Here is an 18,991-nt window from a genome sequence, read left to right as displayed (position 1 = left end):
TGTCCAGGTTCCACTCCCAACTAATTAAATCACAATTCCTCGGGGTGGAACATAGGCAAGAGAATTGTTTAAAGCCTCCCCATGTGGTTCTAATGTGAAGCCAGACTTGAAACCCACTGGAATAATAGTTTATCACTTCCTCCCTTTGCATAAGCACAATAAGCCATGCTGTTCTGAATCCTGAACACACACACACACACACACACACACACACACACAAAGAAAATCTTGTTACCTGTTGTGGACCAAGAACCAGTGCTATTAGCATCACCTGGATGCTTATTAGAAATGCAAAATCTCAGGCCCCATCTCAGACTTATTGAAGGAGAACCTGATTTTTAACAAGATCCCCAGGTAATTTAGATGCATGTTAATTTTGGAAAATACTAAACTGAGGCAAAAAAATCCTGTTTTCAAGAAGTTTCCAGTCCACAAGGGAAAGTACATGTACGTACAGATAATTTAAAAATACTGAGTAAGTTCCATGATGAGAGGTGTACAGTTTATTCCAGGAGGAGCCACCTCCAGGAAGACAGATGGAGGGGGTGGTGCTGGGCAAAGCTGTGCATGGAGGGTCCAGGTTAACCAGGAAGGACAGGCGGTAGGAATATCCCGTGTTGCTGAAGCATACGTGGACACAGGGAGGGTGGGAGAGGCAGGCTGCATGTGGCCTGACCCTAAGGTGGCCCTCCACTGGCCTCGGGAGGCAAACCTTAGTCATCCCCCCCTCTTCTGAAAGAGAGCTCACTTCTAAGTGAGTGCTCTTCCAACTTGTCAAGGTAAAGTTGCCTGGTACACACGACTGATGCTCCCCAAACACTTCCTCTGTTACTTGTGTTAGTCAGCTAGGGCTGCCATAACGAGATGACACAGACCTGGTGGCTTACACAAAAGGTGTCTCTTTTCTCATAGTTCTGAGGGCTGGAAGTTAAGATCAAGGTACCAGCAGGACTAGGGTCTGGTGAGGACTCTCCCTGGCTTGGGGGTGGCTGTCTTTGCGCTCTGTCCCCACGTGGGCCTTCCTGTGTGTGGGGGGAGAGGGAGGGATCTCTGATGCCTCTCCTTCTTCTGTAAAGGACACCAGTCCTACTAGATGAGACTCTCTTCATAGCCATTCCCACACGTGTTCCCCAGATTTCTGTCCCTGTAAATTAGAAAATTCAAGCAGTTCTTTCTGAGGGTAGCACACCTCTTTCTCTTGTACTTGAGTCCAGCTGTAGGCCTAGAAGCAAACAGGGGTTGTGGGGTGGGTCTGAGGAGAATCAGCAGGGTGTTGCAAGGCAGCTGCCTCAGGGAAAGCCATTACAGTTTCTCAGGCAACTAAGGGTTAATCCTCTCAGACCCTTAGATCCTCAGATGGGGGTGGAAAGTCTCCTTCCACTGGCAAAGAAGACTCTTTAGAATTTAGGGGCTCGGTGTCTCCAGGTCCAACAGGGTCTTCCCCCACATTCTCATCCCAACCACCAGGATCTCATTCCTTCCTAATCCATACCCTCACTCTGCCAGTCAACACTCTATGAGGCTGGAAATTCAATTCGCGTGGTAATTCCGCCGTTAGCAGGAGAGAGTCTGGGTTTTGTTTTCAGCATGCCCAGTCTTGTGGTGATAGGAGTTAAAGGTTTCTATCAGAGCTGATGTAGAAGTTTCCAGGTCACTTACGTGGCACTTGAGCTGGGACTTCTAATCCCTGAGCTCATCCCATTTTTTTTTTTCGTTCCCCTACTTTGTCCAGCAACATTAGGAGCAACCTGCCAATCTCATTCTAGTCCATAGTTTGACAAACATGTTTGAAAGTGTCACGTACATGGTCACCCAGACCCTTGCTTCTCATATGTGTTTGATCAGGAGCATCAATGGTGACATTTTGCCTCTCTCTATTGCCAGATCAAGGCATAGAATCAGCGCTCTTCTCTACTGGAAATAGAATCACTGCCTTTTAAATCTAATGAGACTAAAGACCCAACTACAGAAAACCCAGAATCAATTTATAAAGTTCATCCTCAAGATTGTGTTCCTCCAGAACCACTCTTGACGCCAGAATTAATGGTGAGGCCCTAACCCAAAAAGACCAGTGTCCTTATAAGAAGAGGAGACCCCAGAGACCTCTCCCTCTCTCCAGACACACAGAGGAAAGGCCATGTGAGGACGTGGAGACAGAGTGGCTATCTGCAAGCTGGGAAGAGAGATCTCACCAGAAAGCAACCCTGAGAGCATCCTCATCTTGGATGCCCAGCCTCCAGAACTGTGAGAAAGGAAGCGTCTGTTGTTCAAGCCCCCCAGGCTTTGTTATGACAGCCCTAGCAGACTGGCAGCACCCATCACTATTCTCAAGAAAGCATCAGTGGGAAGGTGGTCAGGCGTTAAAAGAAAAAAACAAACTGAATCATCTCCCCCAACTCTGCCCAAGTCAAATCACCGTGTCAGTGACTCACCCATCTAATCATGCATCTGTTAAACCACCCATTTCTTTAAACATTTAACCAAAATTTGTTCAGTGCTACTCCGTGCCAGACACCGTGCTTGCGTTGGGAATACAGTTATTTGTCTTGTCCTCAAGGAGCTTCAATTCAGTTATGTTCACCGTGACTTTTTAAAATTAATTTTCAATTACACAAGTCAAACGTAAATATAGTCTCCTTTCAAAAGCCACAACCAATAAATTTAAACTCCTCTTACTTCAGCTCATTGCTGCCATTAGGATCTTTAAACTCTGTTATTGGTTTTTTAATTATATATGTACCCACAGAAACTGCTACAATAGGTGTCAACCGGTACTTTTTTTTGCTCAACAATAATATTTTTTAGCATGAGCCATATTGTTATACAAAGATCCAGTCCATTCCTTTTAACTGTTACAGAATAGTGTGTCTTATGAATGCAATGCATTTTGTTGAGTGTTCCACTATTTGTGGGTTGTTTAATTCACTATTTCTTTAAGGAACACCCTTGTACCCATCTCATTACATGCATGTGCAAGTGTAGGGGAAATATGAAAAAGGGGAATTACCGAGTATATGCATTTTTAATTTTCATGAATACTGCTGAGTGCCCTCCAAAATGCTATACTAAGCCATCAGCAATGTGTTGAAGTACCTAGTTCTCCAATCTTCCTGGTCTTTGTCATTCTTTACATTTTTACTTATATGTTTGTTTGCTCAATTTTTGCCTACTTAAATGGTGAAAATGGTGTCTTATTTACTGTTTTATTTTGCATTTTCCTAATTAGTAATGTTGACCTCTAAAAAACAACAGAGCCAGTTATTATACCAGCAAAATGAGTTTGTTTGGGAATAAGCAGAGAATTGCAGTTAGGGACAAGCCAACGATGGAAAACCACAGGCAGGTCCAGAGAACAGAAGAGACAGGCTTGCTTTTACAGAAGAAAGGAGGAAACGGGCTAGGGCTGTGGTGGTTCTCAGCTGCAGGCAGTGGGCAGCTTGCTGCTGGGTCGGAAGGCAGGGCTCTGTGAGCTGTGCTGATATGTGTGTGAAAGCATCCACTTCAAGGCTTCCTGGTTCCTTTAAGTGAGGTTTCCTTCATTTCATTTCAGAGTAGGTACGTAAAATGAGCATCTTTGCATATTTTATTGACCATTTGTATTTTGTCTTCTGTGTGTTACCCATTTATATATTTTGCTCCTTTTTTATGTTGAGATGTCTGGGTTTTTTTTTTTTTTTTGTATTGGTTTATAGCCATTCATTACATATTTAAGGGGCTAGTATGTCGTCTGTGAAATGCGTGGCAAAAATCTTCTCCCAGTCTGTTACTTGTATTTTATCTTTGCTTATGGTGTCTTTTTGTTTTGTAGATGTTTTCTTTCTCTCTTTATGTATGGCACAATTTATCAATATATCCTTCCATTTTTGCTTTTTTAAATAAATCATTTCTGAGGTTTTATAACATATATGTAAACATTTTGGTCTTTAATCCATTTAGTTTTCTTTTTTTCTTGCATAAAATGTGAGGAAATCAGAATTTTTTTCTATATGGAGAGCCAAATGTTCCAGTACTATTCTCCCCTAACTGTCAAGTGTCAGTTTTTATTCCAAGTTCTTACATATGCATGTATTTGTTTTATTTCAGTTTCTTTACTATCTACTCTGATCTGTTTCATCTCATGTTGACTCATATGAATACTATAAACTCATAATATCTGCTGACATCTAGTAGGACCAGTTCTTTTTTGCTCTCTGTCAATTTCAGCTTTATTAAAATTCTTACACATTAATTTGAGAGCCTGTTTATGATGTTCTATGAAAATTCTGGCAATCACATTAAATTTATGGGCCAATTTTGGAAGAATTGACATCTTTACAATATTGAGTCAAATTTCATAACCTGATTACTTTAAATACACTCACTGACATCCATTACACTCTGAATGTACCCAGCTAGACGAACACACCCAGAACATCCACATACTTCAAATGATATGAGAGATACATACCCTTTCGTGACATCTGCTCTAGTTAATATTATTATGCAATTTAATTAAATATTACACAAACCCACGGCATTCAAAAAGAGAATTATTGTTTCTACCAAAGCTAAATTGAATGCTTTGAAAAGACTCAAGGAAGGGACATTTCTAAAATTAGATGGAAGTGAGAAATTAGTCAAATATTAGGACAAGCAAATTGCGAAATTCTGGAAGGATTCTGCTCTCAGATTGTTTCATCAATACTTTCAACTAGTAGTCTCACTTCAAAGAAAATGAAACCGAACACTGAGATGCTGCCTTTATGGATATCATTTACGCAAAAAAGTCAAAGAGGAACTCCAATCAATGATTTTGCTTAAAAATAAGACAGATCAGCTCTATAGAAAAATATTTGTGAATACATGTGTTACATGTTAAAAGTTGCAATAAAATATTTAAACTTACATTTATCTTTTTCTTTAATTAGTCCATGACTTAAGAAACTTTTTCTTATCAGTTGACCAGTTATCAGTCCCAATCATGACAGAACAGAGGCTTTCTACAATATTTATCTCCACTTAACCAGGTCTTGTTCAATGTCCTGCAGTAAACATTTTTATCATTTTATCAAAAAGATTCTATTTTTTTGCTAATTTTATTTTTTTAATTGAAGTTTAGTTCAGTTACAAAGTTGTGTTATTTTCTTGTGTACAGCATATTGTTAATTTTCTTTGTAACTGCTTTATAGTTTTGCTACTATTGTGAAAGACATTTTTATCAGTCATATCTTCTAATTGTGTGTTCTGCTGATGAAAGCTACAGAGTTTTGGACATTGGTCTTGTATTGGTCAACTGGTCATTTTGATAGAGCATTTTATTAATCTTAGTATTTTGCTTAACAATTAATTATTAATACATTCTAATAATTATTTGGGAAAGGTTGTATTAGATCATGACATTCTCAGTATGGGTTTTAGGTCAAGTTCCCTAGGAAGTGGACTCTGAGATGGAGATTTTTATGAAAAAAGTTTATTAGGAAGATCCTTCTAGATTCACCCCTGTTGGAGGAGAGGAAGTAGCAGGACTGGGCAGAGGGAGGGGCTGAGTTATGATGCTGTCACAACAAAGACCACAGGGTTTTCCCCCAGAGAGCACCAGAGCTGGGATGGCTCCGAGTTGTTGCAGAGATGAAGCAATAGGACCAGACCTTTATATTCTCACTTATACAGTCTCTTCATATGAGCCACACCCAGGAAAAGGGTGTGACCTTGAGTAAGGCAGCTCTCTTCAGCCAAGAGCCAACCACCAGGAGGGGGAACTCAGCTAGCTATGAGCTTTCATCCATCAACAGTCGTAAGACTGGGAAAGTGAGTGTTCCCATCATGAAAGAGGAAGATATGGATGACACATGACAGCATCCACTACAATATGAAAGAAAAATTTTGTTCTTTTTTCTTAAGTATTTACATCTCATTGAATTGTTATTACCTTGTAGCATGCATCTAGGCCTTTTACTACCACGCTTACTTAGTAAGAGCAGGCACCTTCAACTTCCTCCTGGGCTTTAACTGGACTTCTGATGGTTCACTGTTACATGATATTTGCTATAAGTTTCTAGTAGACATCCTTTTTTTAGATTAAGAATATTGTCTTTTACTCCAAAATAAAATAACATTTTTATCATGAATAAGTATTGTAATGTATGGAAGCTTTTTGTAACATCCAATGGAATGAATGTATGGGGTTCGCCTTTAATGTTATTTTTTTAACTATAAGTATAATTTACTACACTATCAAACAACTCTTGCATTCCTAAGATAAACCTCATATGATCATAGGTTATTCTATTAAAACACTACTAGATTCTTCTTTTCCTAATAATCTCATTTAGGATTTTCACACCTGTACTGACATTGATCTGTAGTTTTGTGTTCCTTTTTTTCCTAGCTTTGGATTATGGTCATACTGGCCTCATTAAAATAATGAAGTAATTTTCCATCCTTTCTATGCTCAAAAATGATTTGTATTTTGAAAGTTTTTTATTTTTTTGAATGTAGAATTATATATATAATATATTTACATTATTTACTTCTTTATGTAGTTTATGACTTTTCTTTTTTTTTAATCAGAGTTGCCACAATCTTTGCTGAGATCTAGGTTCTGGGTTATTAACTTTATTTTGACTTTAATTTCTTTAATTTCTCCTCTTTAATATTTCCTTCTTCTTAATCACTCTGCGTTTGTGCTATTTTGTTATTTGCTTGTTTGGTTTTTTGTCTAACTTTATAAGTTAAAAGCCTAGTTCATTTACTACTTTTTCCTTTGTAAATACATTTCAGAGTATAAAATTTCCCCTAAGAATCGTTTTGGCATCATTCCCATGGATATTAGAAAATCCATTTGTTTTCATTTAGATCTAAATATTTTATAATTTCTATTTTAATTTCCTCTTCGCTCATGAATTTATTAATATGTTTAAATTTATAGACAAATAATGTTGATGCTATGGGGGAAACAGGGAGATATCTTTCTGTGTTTACTTATGAATGTATTGAATTATAATTTTTTTAATGTCTGAGACTCCTTTCATATAACATATACATCTATATACATAAATACACATGCATGACTTTACATATATATATCTCCAAGAGAGAGATGTATGTTATTCCAGTACTCTCTCTGTATATACACTTTGTTTTTAGCTGACTCTGTGTTATTTTGTGGGAAAATTGAGTTAATAATCCCCCACCATGTAATGGATGTAGGCATTTTTCATATAGTTATATTCATTTTTGTTTTATGTAGTTTACTTGTCTTTTTTATGCCCCAAAAATCTTAATTTGTATGCCTCTTGCTAACAAATTCAAAGAATTTATTTCATATCATAGCAATCATAATTACAACTTTCAAGGGTCACTCAAGAAGCCAACCCTTAAACTTCAACTTCCAACCAGGCTTATTACCGGACCTCATCAGAAGGACGTAAGTGAGAAAAAGACACTATGAGTCACCAAGTGTTCTAAAATACCAACCTTTTCCATTCTCCACTCTCCAAACTCCCATCCCCTTTTTCCTCTTTTCCTCTTCTCTTTATCTCCCTAACCTGAGCACACACACACATAAACATACACATGCAAACCTCTCCAGAAAATACTCAGGCTATATACTTGACAGGTTCTATGATCCAGCTTAGCAACAAAGACAACTCAACTAGAGGTTTTAAAAATAAGAGCTATCTATAAAATTAAAAGTTAAAGAAAAAAAGGACCAGCAGAAATGCAGGGTTGGTTCAATATTTGAGAATTAATCACTATGATTGACCACACTGAAAGATTAAGAAAAACATGATTATCAACAGATTCAAATAAAGCATTTGAAAATGTCAGCATCTATTCATGACAACAACTTTCAAACTAGGAATAGAAGGTCACTTCCTTGGTGTAATATCCATGAAATCCTATGGCTAATATCATTTAATAATGAAAGACTGAATACTTCCTCCCTATGATCAGGAATAAAACAAGTTTATCTGTCTCACCGCTTTAATTAAATATTATCTTGAAGGTGCTGGACAGGACAACAAGGCATGAAAAGGAAACAAATGGCATACAGAATGTAAAGGAAGAAAAGCAGTTGTCATAGAGACTGACAGTTGTGAATAGATCACAGATGACATGATCATCTATAAAGAAAAGAGTTTGGGATTGGAATCAAAGTTATTTAATTTTTCCCTCTTTTTATCTATACTTCTTTCATTTTCATTTACTCTTTCTTTAGGATTTTTCCAGAAAAACTTCCAAATTAATAGTATCAAAAGGAAGACTAACTCATAGATTTGGGTAGCCAAAGGAATTATGAGTGACCTAAAAGCAGAACTCATAATGTGGAAAGTTGATATATTTGGTGAAAACAAAATTAAGAATTTCTGCTTAACAAAGGAAACCACTGACACATTTAATAGAAAATGACAATTAGGGAAAATTATTTTCAACACCTAAAGCAATATATGATTGCTACTTAGAATACAAAAAGTCTTCTGAAAATCAATATGCAAAAGATAGAAATTTCAGTAGTAAAATGGGAAAAGGATATGAACAGGCAATTCCAAAACTGTGAAATTCTAATGGCCAACAAGTATATGTACTGATGTTAAAACACTTGTGTAATCAGAAAAATTTCAGATCAACAAAAGTACAGAGGTTGTTTAATGCTAAGAGATGGTAACTCTTACCCCTGCAGCTGGGAGCACAGCCAGGTACAGGGTTTCTGATGAGCAATGTGGTCCTGTGTAGTCAAACTGAGTCCACATTCACTCTGTGACTGAGAAGTTCAGTCCTGAGAATTCTACTACAAAAAAGGTGCTAACACAAGTCCACAACATACAATGATGTACACTGGATTTGCACTGTGACATCTTTAAGCTAGAATTACTTTTCCAAGAACGTGCTTTTCTAAATAACTCTGACTTACTCTAGGGCATGGGGACATTTCATGTGAGATTTGGAAGGCAGAAACAGCCAACACAATCTTTCACATTTGGAAAGTCACTACTGTGCACCAGGCACTATGGCAGTTCATGCACATTGTCACCGATCTGCTAGGTCACCTTGTTGGCCAGCATCTCCTGCAGATCTTGCCAGATTTCCTTCCTTACCTTCTCCATCCTGCTCCAGCAATGAGCATCTCCTGGGAACCCCATACTGGACACATAATTTCCTGGCATCTGGATCTCGGACTTTCCAGCCTCTAGAACTATGAGAAATAAATGTTTGTGTTTAACCCTTCTGGCCTATGACATTTTTATCATAGCAACTCAAAGTAAGACAGGGCTTATCACTCAAGGAAGGGATAAGCAAAATGTGATAAATACCCATCATGAAATACTACGCAGCAGTTAAAAGTGGTGCATGGTATACATGGCAACATGAATAGGTCTTAAAAACAATGCTAGTAAAAAATTAATGACATGAAATCTATAGTGTAATGACTTTTATGAAAAATCTTAAATATAGATATACATACATATATACAGAAAATAACTCTATGACTACATGGTATGTGTCCAAGTCCATACCAAGTCCCTTAGAAGAGGCCAGTAGGGAATGGAGAATAAAATAAATGAAAAAAACAACTGAATCCATGTAGACATATCTATATCAATCAAAGCAAGAGAGAACATTTGCCCAGAGCGTGAACTGAGGATTAAGATTAATTGCCCCTAAAGTCAACAACAACGAAAAAGGAACCATCATCTGAGCATCTGAGGATTTCATTGCTCCCTGTTCCTGTTGACCCTCTGCCATTTTGCCCATTTCCAGGTGTGATCCAGGCTTTCCAAGCTCACCTGCCATTGCTGTCCCTTTAAAGAGAGGTTTTGCTCAGCTGTCTCAGACTAATGGAGTTCTTACACAGTGACCAAAGTCATTCTTGCCACATTTTCCTCCCTCCTACCAGCTTGGAAGCAGACTGTTTGAGGACCACTGGGAGCAAGACCTTTCCTGCTAATAAAAGCCCCAGATGACTGAACATAGGAGACAAGGCAAGATTCGGGACTCAAGGTAGGGATGAATTCCAGCTCCATGGGCCTGACTTCGGACTGTCTATGTCACTGTTTCTGACTCCACAGGGCCTTTGCACATGCTGATCTTCTAAAACACTCTTCCTTCCCCACCTTCACCTAGTTATCCCCTCTTCATCTTATTTCTGAGGCTCATTTTCATTTTGTAGAGAGACACATTTTCCCCTTAACTCCTTAACTGTGTTTAATAACCTTGTATTTTCATAAACACATGTAAATCCTTCTTCAAAGAACTTATCACAGTTCCAGCTCTGCAATTTCTTTTTGTGGTTGTTTGAAATTTATCCTACACTGCGAGTCCAGGAGAACAGAGGCTGTGTGTGCTTTTCTCACCATCACCTGCTCCAGGATAGCCTAGTGCCCTGCACTTAGTTAACTGTACTTAGCAAAAGTACATTGACTGAATGAGTGCATTTATTTTTTATTGGTTGGCACTTGATCAGTCTAAGTTCCTGGCTCAACAGAGGAGTAGAAAACTGGCTTGAATTAGAGCAGACTCTTAGCCATCGTCTGGCATTCCCAGGCCTAATTTTAGGGCCATGTACATTCACAGGCTAGATTCAAATTAATATATTCTAGTCCTGGGCTTTGCCCTTTAGAAAATTGCTGACAATTGTGAAACCTGTCCTCTGTCTTCCCCTCTGTCTATGCTTTATTCTCTTGTCCTTCACCCTCCTCTTTCCCCTCTCCTCTACACAGAACTATGAAGACATCCTGTGATTAGTTTTGTTAATAACCCTTCAGGTGAAGAGACTAAACTGTAATCAACTGAATAACTCTTGATGCAGGAAATAGACCACATTATATTAATAATCGCTTCTAGACACAAAATTTGATGATTGCATATCACTTTTTTAATGCTCCTGCTAAGAAAATTATAAATTTCATCCCTCTTTACTGAAAAAAAAAAAGATTACTATTTCACTAAGCCTGCTGTTAAACTGAGATTAATGTTCTATATCTAAAGTACAAATTAACTAATAATTCCTCCCACCACACAGCTCAAGAATTTAGAAATCCTGTATGAGGATTTCCTCTGTAAACGTGTGTCATGAATCTCTGCCTCCTTAGGACATGTACCAAAATGGCATTGTACAGTCACGTAGTACTTAACTCCACCCTGAATGTCTCAACTTTGATAAAACTCAAAGGTATTGCACGCCAGAGCTGTCTCCTCCCTGCTTTGCCTTTATTCTCTCTCTCTCCTTGTTTAATTCTTGAGGACACACACACACTATATACACACACACACACACACACACACACACACACACATATATATATATATATATATATAAAGAGAGAGAAACTCTTTCCATTTGTGATTTTAAGAAATGTGGAGGCACTTCCTGGACTGGATTTCAACCCTGAATCCAAGGCTCTCGGGGAGTTTGGCTCAAAATTCTACTATCACTCTTGAGAAACAATCAGTAACATTTCACATAAACTATTAAAGTATGAATCCCATCAAAATATATATTGCCATGTAGGGACCCATGCAGTTTTACCACAGTTAGCTTTCATTTAGTCTGTACATAACTAAGAAGGCTTGCTTTGAAAGCTGGTAGTGAAGTCATTTGGTAAAATTAGAAAGTTTCTTTCAATGCAAATGACTGTATCCTAATATGTCTTAAAATGCAGGGGGTATTGAAATGCTGCCCCCTCCCTTCAAGCACCATGGCCAACTGTTCTGTCGCTTGCTATGTAACAAACCACTTGTCATGGCTTGAAACAAAAATTGAACCTTCTCTCTCAGAGGTTCTGGGGTGTGCCTGGGGCTCAGCTCCGTGGCTCTCTTTGGGATGTCCCCTGGGCTGGCTGAGTCAGACATCCACTGGGGCTGCAGCCTGAAAGCTTGGTGGGGCTGGGCATAAAAAATCCTTCCCTCAGATGGAGGCTGTTGATACTGATTGTCAACCAGAAGCTCACCTCAGGGGCTTTGGTTTCCCTCACATGAGGGCAGCCCCACTGAAGCCCTGCGCTTCCTCACAGGAAGAGGAAATCCAAGCTACCAAGCAGTCCAGGTGGAAGCTGTGAGACTTCTTATGGGACTGGACCTCAGAAGTTCCAGAACACTGCTTCTGCTTTCCACTGAGTCACTAAGAATGGCCATGATCGACGAGGGGAGGAATTAGATTCGATGTCTTAATGGAGTGGTGGAGGCACACTGCAGAAGAACTGGGAAAGGAGATGCTTTAGCATCCATCCTTGAAAAATACAGTCTGTTTCACTAGTTCAGCCCAACTTAAACCTCAAGGAGACAGAACACCTTCCCAATAGCATCTTTGATTGATCAGAGACAGACAGCATGAGTACTACTTTACCCAGGATGGTGTGAAAAGGTAATGTTATGGCGTAAATTGTATCCCCTAAAATATATATATGTTAATGCTCTAACCCTTGGTACCTCAGAATATGACCTTATTTGGAGATTGTCTTTACAGAGAAGACCAAGTTAAAATTAGAACATTAGATTGGGTGCCATTCCAATATTACTGGTGTTCTTATAAAAAGGGAACATTTGGACATTGAAATACACACACACACACACACCATGTGAACATGACGTTGGAGCTTGGGGTGATGCATCTACAAAGCCAGGGAACACCAAAGATTGCTAGCAAACCACCGGATGCCAGGAGAGAGGAATTAAGCGGATACTCCATCACAGCCTTTGGAATGAACCAGCCCTGCCGGCACCCTGATCTCAGATTTTTAGCCAGAATGGTGAGACGATACATTTCTGTTGTTTAAGGCACTCAGTTTGTGGTGGTTTGTTACTCCAGCTCTGGGAAACTTACACAGGTAATAACATTAGATCAGCAGATCTGACCTTTCCCCGGGACTTACCCACCCCCACACTAACATTGACCTACTTCTCGGTAGGCACTAATCACAGGCAAACTCAGAATGACACAGAATGTTTAAAGGAGTTTTCTTCTGAGTCCAATAAAAGATGTAAATATTGTCTACCTACACTTGCCCACTAACCATGAATTGCATGGTTCCATTTTCTTTTTCTTTTTCTCCCTTCCTTTCTTCCTCTCTCTTCTTCCTTCCATCCCTCCTTTCTTCCTTCCTTTCTCTTTTTCTCTCCCCTGTGATCTCAGGAGCACCTCTTTTTTTTTTTTTTTTTTAAGGCTTTCATGCTGATGTCCTGAATAGGTTTTTGGTTTTTTCATTGAGTTTCCTGGGATGACTGTGAACCATGGTTGGACAACCTGCAGACAGAGAATCGGAAGACTAAGCCTGGATTTTGAACACCGAAGTTTTTGGAATCAACATTAAACTCTGGCAAAGAAGACCAGAGCCTCCTAAGAATGTACATTTAGTACCCAGCAGTTTCCTGAGGGTGAGCCTTTAGGATCTGGTGTTAGAGTTGAGATTCCTCCCAGATGTTAAGGGGGCAGCACTCTCCCAGGACCTAGAATCCTTTCAACTGGAGATTATTAAAAGCTGTCGGGGGGTGGGGGGGTGTTGACAAGACTTTGCAGGTGTGTTGATTAGCACCTGCAGGCCATTGTGTAGACACCCAAAGGGAAGACCTCAGCAGGATGCCTTCCAAACCCTTCCCCTGAAAGCACGGGAGAAAGCTTGACTTGGCAGAGCTGCCCCAGAGAAAAACCTTGTCTCTCCTCAGCCTAACTCCTCTGTTGTGACAAGGTGTAGTGGCTGGTTTCTGATCCAAGCAGCTCTTGTATGGGCATTCTTCTTTAGTACATTCTATAATGACTGTGGTGCTAGAAAATTGTACATTAAGGTGACATTGATAACAAAGACCACTTGTGAATCTATCTCTTATAAATATTTATTGAAACCAATAGGGCCTAAACTAAATATGCTAATTAGGAATGGCAATTCTGCATGTTTAGATGAGCAAAGAGACTTATCTCTCACACAGTAATATCATTTTTCTCCAATGAACTCACTGAGGGACTCTAGAATGAATTGGATAGTTAAAGACTGTCAAATAACCTCCCAGATTCTCTTGTTCAACCTCCCCATTTTATAGATGAAGAAACAAAGAGCCAGTGAATAAAGTAACCCCAGGTTACAAAGCTGGTTGATAGCAGAGTCCGGAGGGCCAGGAATTTCCATAGGTAACAAGATCTCCTGCAGACAAACTTGGTTCACATTCCTTACTGTCCACCTCCACAACATCTGCCATTGCTAAAAGACCTGTTGGGAATTAAGGTGGCTTTATTTTGTTTGGGGAAGCTGCCACAACCAACTTTGCATAGGGGTGTACATGCTGCAGCAGCTTAGTAGGTAATTTGCAGTGGTCATGACAATATGGGTCCTTTGAGCTAAAACACCCTCTTCCACTTTGCCTTCTACATCTCTGTGCAGGGACCAGCCTCCTTAGAAGGATGCCTTATTACCAGACTTTCACTGAACCTGTTGTTTCATTTGAGGAATGTCACTTATGAAATAGATCTCAAAAGTGAGCCTTGTAGAGTTCCCTAAGAATGTGGAGAAGACAGACACAAACACGTGCGGCTGTTCTTGTTTTTCATAAATGGAGAAAGTAACACCTTTGGTTTGTCAAGATCAAAGCAGACGAGTAACTTTGCAAAGTTTGTGCTTCTGTTATTTCAATCCTTTTAAAAATACTCGGCACCGTTGTCATTCCCAGGCTGAAAGTCTCTCTCTACCCTCAGTATGATGCTTCTTTTCCCCTTGCTAAGGTTTTCCTTCACAGTCAAATTCAATAGATGATCAGGAAAACATTGTTGGGTTATATGAGCTGTTTGTATATTCTGGAAATCAAGCCCTTTTTTGTTGTATCAATTACAAATATTTTCAGTTGCATTGATTACAAATATTTTCTCCCATTCCATACGTCATCTTTTCATTTTGTTTATGGTTTCCTTTGCTGTGAAAAAGCTTATAAGTTTAATTAGGACCCATTTGTTTATTTTCACTTTTATTTCTATTGTCTTGGTAGACTGATCTAAGAGACTATTGCTGCAATTTCTATCAGAGAACGTTTTGCCTATGTTTTCTTCCGGGAGATATGCGGTATCCTGTCTTATGTTTAGTCTTTAAGCCATTTTGGAAAACAATATGGAGATTCCTTAAAAAACTAAAAATAGACTTATTGCATGATCCTGCAATCCCACTTCTGGGCATGTATCTGGAGGAAACTCTAACTTGAAAAGATACATGCAGGCATACATGTTCATAGCAGCACTACTTACAATAGCCAAGACTTGGAAACAACCTAAGTGTCCATTGACAGATAACTGGATAAAGAAGATGTGGTATATATGCACATATATATATATGTGGAATACTACTTAGCCATAAAAAGAATGAAATAATGCCATCTGCAGAAGCATGGATGGACATAGAGATTATCATACTAGGTAAGACAGAGAAAGACAAACATCATATGATAATCACTTATATGGGGGCTCTAAAAGAATGGCACAAATGAATTTACTTACAAAAAAGAAACAGACTCACTGACATAGAAAACAAACTTCTGGTTACTGGGGGGGATGGGAGGGGAGATATAAATTAAGAGTTTGGGATTTTCAGATACACACTACTATATATAAAATAAAAACAAGATCCTACTGTTGAGCACAGAGAACTATATGCAATCTCTTGCAGTAGCCTATAATGATAAAGAATATGAAAAAGAATATATATGTATAACTGAATCAATATCCTGTATACCAGAAACTAACACAACACTGTAAGTCAACTATACTTCAATTTTAAAAAAAGGAAAATATTGCTGGTTGGAGGAGTGGGCCTTCAACTTGAACATGTGTCAGAACCCCTTGGGGGGCTCGACAAAGCAGAATACCAGGCCCCACCTACAGAGTTCTGTTTCAGTGGAGTGGTGGCCAAGAATTTGAATTTCTAATATATTTCCAGGCGATGCTGATTCTGTTGTTCAGGGGACCCCACTTTGAGAGCCATTGGTGTGAGTGCTCAACCCGGAACCCCGTGTCCAACCACCTTTTACACACATTCGCCTCCATCCCAGTGCACCTCGACCTGAAAATGGTCCATGTTTGCTACAGCTCCCTTTTCTCTGTACCCCTACTTTCTTTCAATTGTCCCTCCAAATTTAGGGGAAATGAGAAAGAGGAAGAGAGAGATTGTGGAATCCTGACAATCCACATCCGAACCAAGGAAGTTTGATGTCGGTTTTCTTTGTGTGCTGTGTGAATATCCCTCAATCTCTAAACAGCCTAGTCCAGACAAAGAGACGTAATCCACTAGCAGGGTCATTTCGAGCAGCGTCATTTCGAGCAGCCCCACGATGCTGCACGAGTGTCTAGTAGTAAAGAGGCTGGAAGGAGAGGCAGCGAAGACCTCGCGAGACTTCATCTATCCCGGACTGTCTGCCTTCAAACCAGATGAGTCCCTCTTAAGCTTTGTGGGCAGAAGCCCGTGACCCCCCCTTTTGTGTCTGTGAGGAAGTCAGTAATGAAGAGGCTGTCGCCGGCTGCTTGGAGACCAGCATGGCTTCCTTGATATTTGCCGTTTGGAATCGCACTTCGCTGCGGTGCATTAGCCAAAATCAGACTTAGAGGCGGCAGGGCCCAGATGGAGGCATAAATAAAACAACAAATACATTTCAAAGGGACCTAATTCTGCTTCTGCTTGTATCCTGATGGAGTAATATGAGCTCCATCTGGGCCTGGGACCCGCACGGTCTGTCCTTTGGTGCCGTCCGGGCCGCAGGGCCCTGTGCACATTAAAATCCAGCAGGTGCACAGCCTCGGTTGTTTTTCTTCCTCAGCTCCTGAGGAAATCATAAACCAAATATATTACTAGAGGATGGTTTCTGGGGTGCCCTGTGAGCAAACGGAGAGGAAAATGGATCAACAAGTGGCCAACGGGGACAGTAAATCAACAGACTAAAGGAGGAGTTTGAATAGACTCTCAGGGGCCTCCGGGGCTCAGCTCAGGACAAGTCCCCTGTCAGTCAGGGCCTGAGCACTGATGTCAAATCCAGCTGGTGCCGGGAGCCCGCTGGCCCTGAGGCAGTGATTGAGCTGTCTGTCAGCTGCTCCGGGCCCACAGGGGCCAACGGGATGCCCTGGGAAGGGTGGTGTTCCTCGGCCCGGAGCTGCTCTGCCCCAGAGCCCAAAACCTACCTTCACATGCATCCCATTTGCTCATTGCCTGCTGTTCTCAGCTCAAAACTCAGCTAGGAAAAGAGATGAATAATCATTCCTGCATCAGAGACTGTGACGGATGCAAGATTGATGTGTTCAGGTCACACCTACTCCTTCCAGGCAGATGAAAACCATTTTCTTCCCAGATTGTAGGGGAGCTCGGCACAGGAGGTTGGTGGAATTCAGGGAAATTGGGAAGACAACCAGAAGAGGGCTTTCCAGGAAACCCTCTCTTGAGCCCCGGGCATCTGACTCCAAACAAGCTGTCGGAATCTTGGACACAACTTCCATGCTTTTCTCATCTGCAGAGATTCTCCCCGAAATGAGATGAGATAAGGAAAGCTGATAACATCCAAGGCAACTTGATCATTTCTTCAAGACGTGATTAGATGTGGGGTCTGAAAACCAAAATATTCTTGATTCTTTAGTCTCCTGTTTACATAGAATGGGAGGAATTGCCGAGCATAACAATACTTACAACAACATTGTATTTTCTATGTTCCAGACACCTTTCTGAGGATTTTAACTGTACTAACTCTGAATCCTCATGACTGCCACAGGTAGATATTATTCTTATTCCCATTTTTCAGATAAGAAACCTGAGGCACAGAGAGTTTTAGTGATTTGTCCAAGATTAATTCCCTGCTCTTTATCACTTTACTCTAATGTCTTCACTCATTTATTCAAGAAATATTTATTGAGATGCCACTATGTACCAGAAACTTGCTAAACACTAGCTTTAGAGCACTGTTGAGGACATACAAACCACCCTTCCACAAAGTGACCCTTTGTGCCATTTGTTGAAAGAGATCCAAACAATATTTTTTAAAAATCAATTTTAAAAATTCTGGCTGTTGTAAGATTCAGTAACTGTTTTCCCAATGCCTTCTGTTTTACTTATAGAAGTTTTATTTTTGTTGTTTTATTTTTTTCAGTCATGATTTTACAATGGAAGAAAGCAACCCCAGCTTTGTCATGTTGACAGAGGTCAGTTTAAAAGTGAAGGAGGTAATGAAGGATGAAGGATTTGGCACATGAGGAGCCCTAAAGACCTTGTTTCCTGGTGCAGCCCAAAGAATGCAGATAGACGTGTACCATATCACAGACACACACACCCCACCACCACACACCATGTAGCACACGTGTATACATACCACACCACAGACACACATCACACACAGAAACACCGTAGTACACACACACAAAACACACATATACACATGCACACGCACAGCATCTCTCTCACACACACACACACACTATGACTTTAAGCCTGTCTGAGAAGCATGAGTGCAAGTTCTTGAGCTGCCTGTGTTATTCCAGTCACAGTAATTTCTGGAATCAGGAGATCACAATATCAAGAGACCATGCAAACATCAATTTTAACACCCCCAGTCTTTGGCTTATACCCATTTTGAGAAAGCTTTTCAATAAATTGGAGCAGATTTCTTATAAGCCTGAAGGAACTGAGCCCAACTGTTCAGATCTCTATTCTTCCATTTTGTGTGGGTTTTGGGGGGAGCTTGGCTGCAAGTGGCTGTCAGCAGTGACTCTAAGACTAAAAAAAAGAAGGAAGTCCTGATTTATGACCCAAAACACTGAGTCTCATTTCAGAAATGTAAAGAGTGCAGGCATACACATACCACATACACACGTGCACACACACCCACCCACGCACACGTGCTCTGCTCATATACACATTTACACACACACAATCGTGTGCCACTCCTACATATACCTACATATATACACACACACCCCACATGTGTCACATGTATACATATATACCCATACACACATAAGCACACACATACACAAGAAACGTACTCTGATATTGATGTTCAAAAA

At 40.0% G+C, this 18,991-nt stretch overlaps 1 long non-coding RNA gene across 1 annotated transcript in view; it reads right to left on the bottom strand.

The window, feature by feature from the left end:
• LOC123613996 (uncharacterized) overlaps nt 1-18,991 on the bottom strand; it is a 238,363-nt gene that overhangs the window by 30,542 nt on the left and 188,830 nt on the right. The window contains exon 3 of the long non-coding RNA XR_006721451.2: nt 9,078-9,175. This is a non-coding gene — a long non-coding RNA (uncharacterized LOC123613996). The remainder of the gene's footprint in view (nt 1-9,077; nt 9,176-18,991) is intronic.

Source organism: Camelus bactrianus, chromosome 23 (genome assembly GCF_048773025.1).
Source record: "Camelus bactrianus isolate YW-2024 breed Bactrian camel chromosome 23, ASM4877302v1, whole genome shotgun sequence".
Lineage (NCBI taxonomy): Eukaryota > Metazoa > Chordata > Mammalia > Artiodactyla > Camelidae > Camelus > Camelus bactrianus.
The sequence above is the reverse complement of the archived record's forward strand: the minus strand, read 5'-3'. Positions and strand labels throughout refer to the sequence as shown.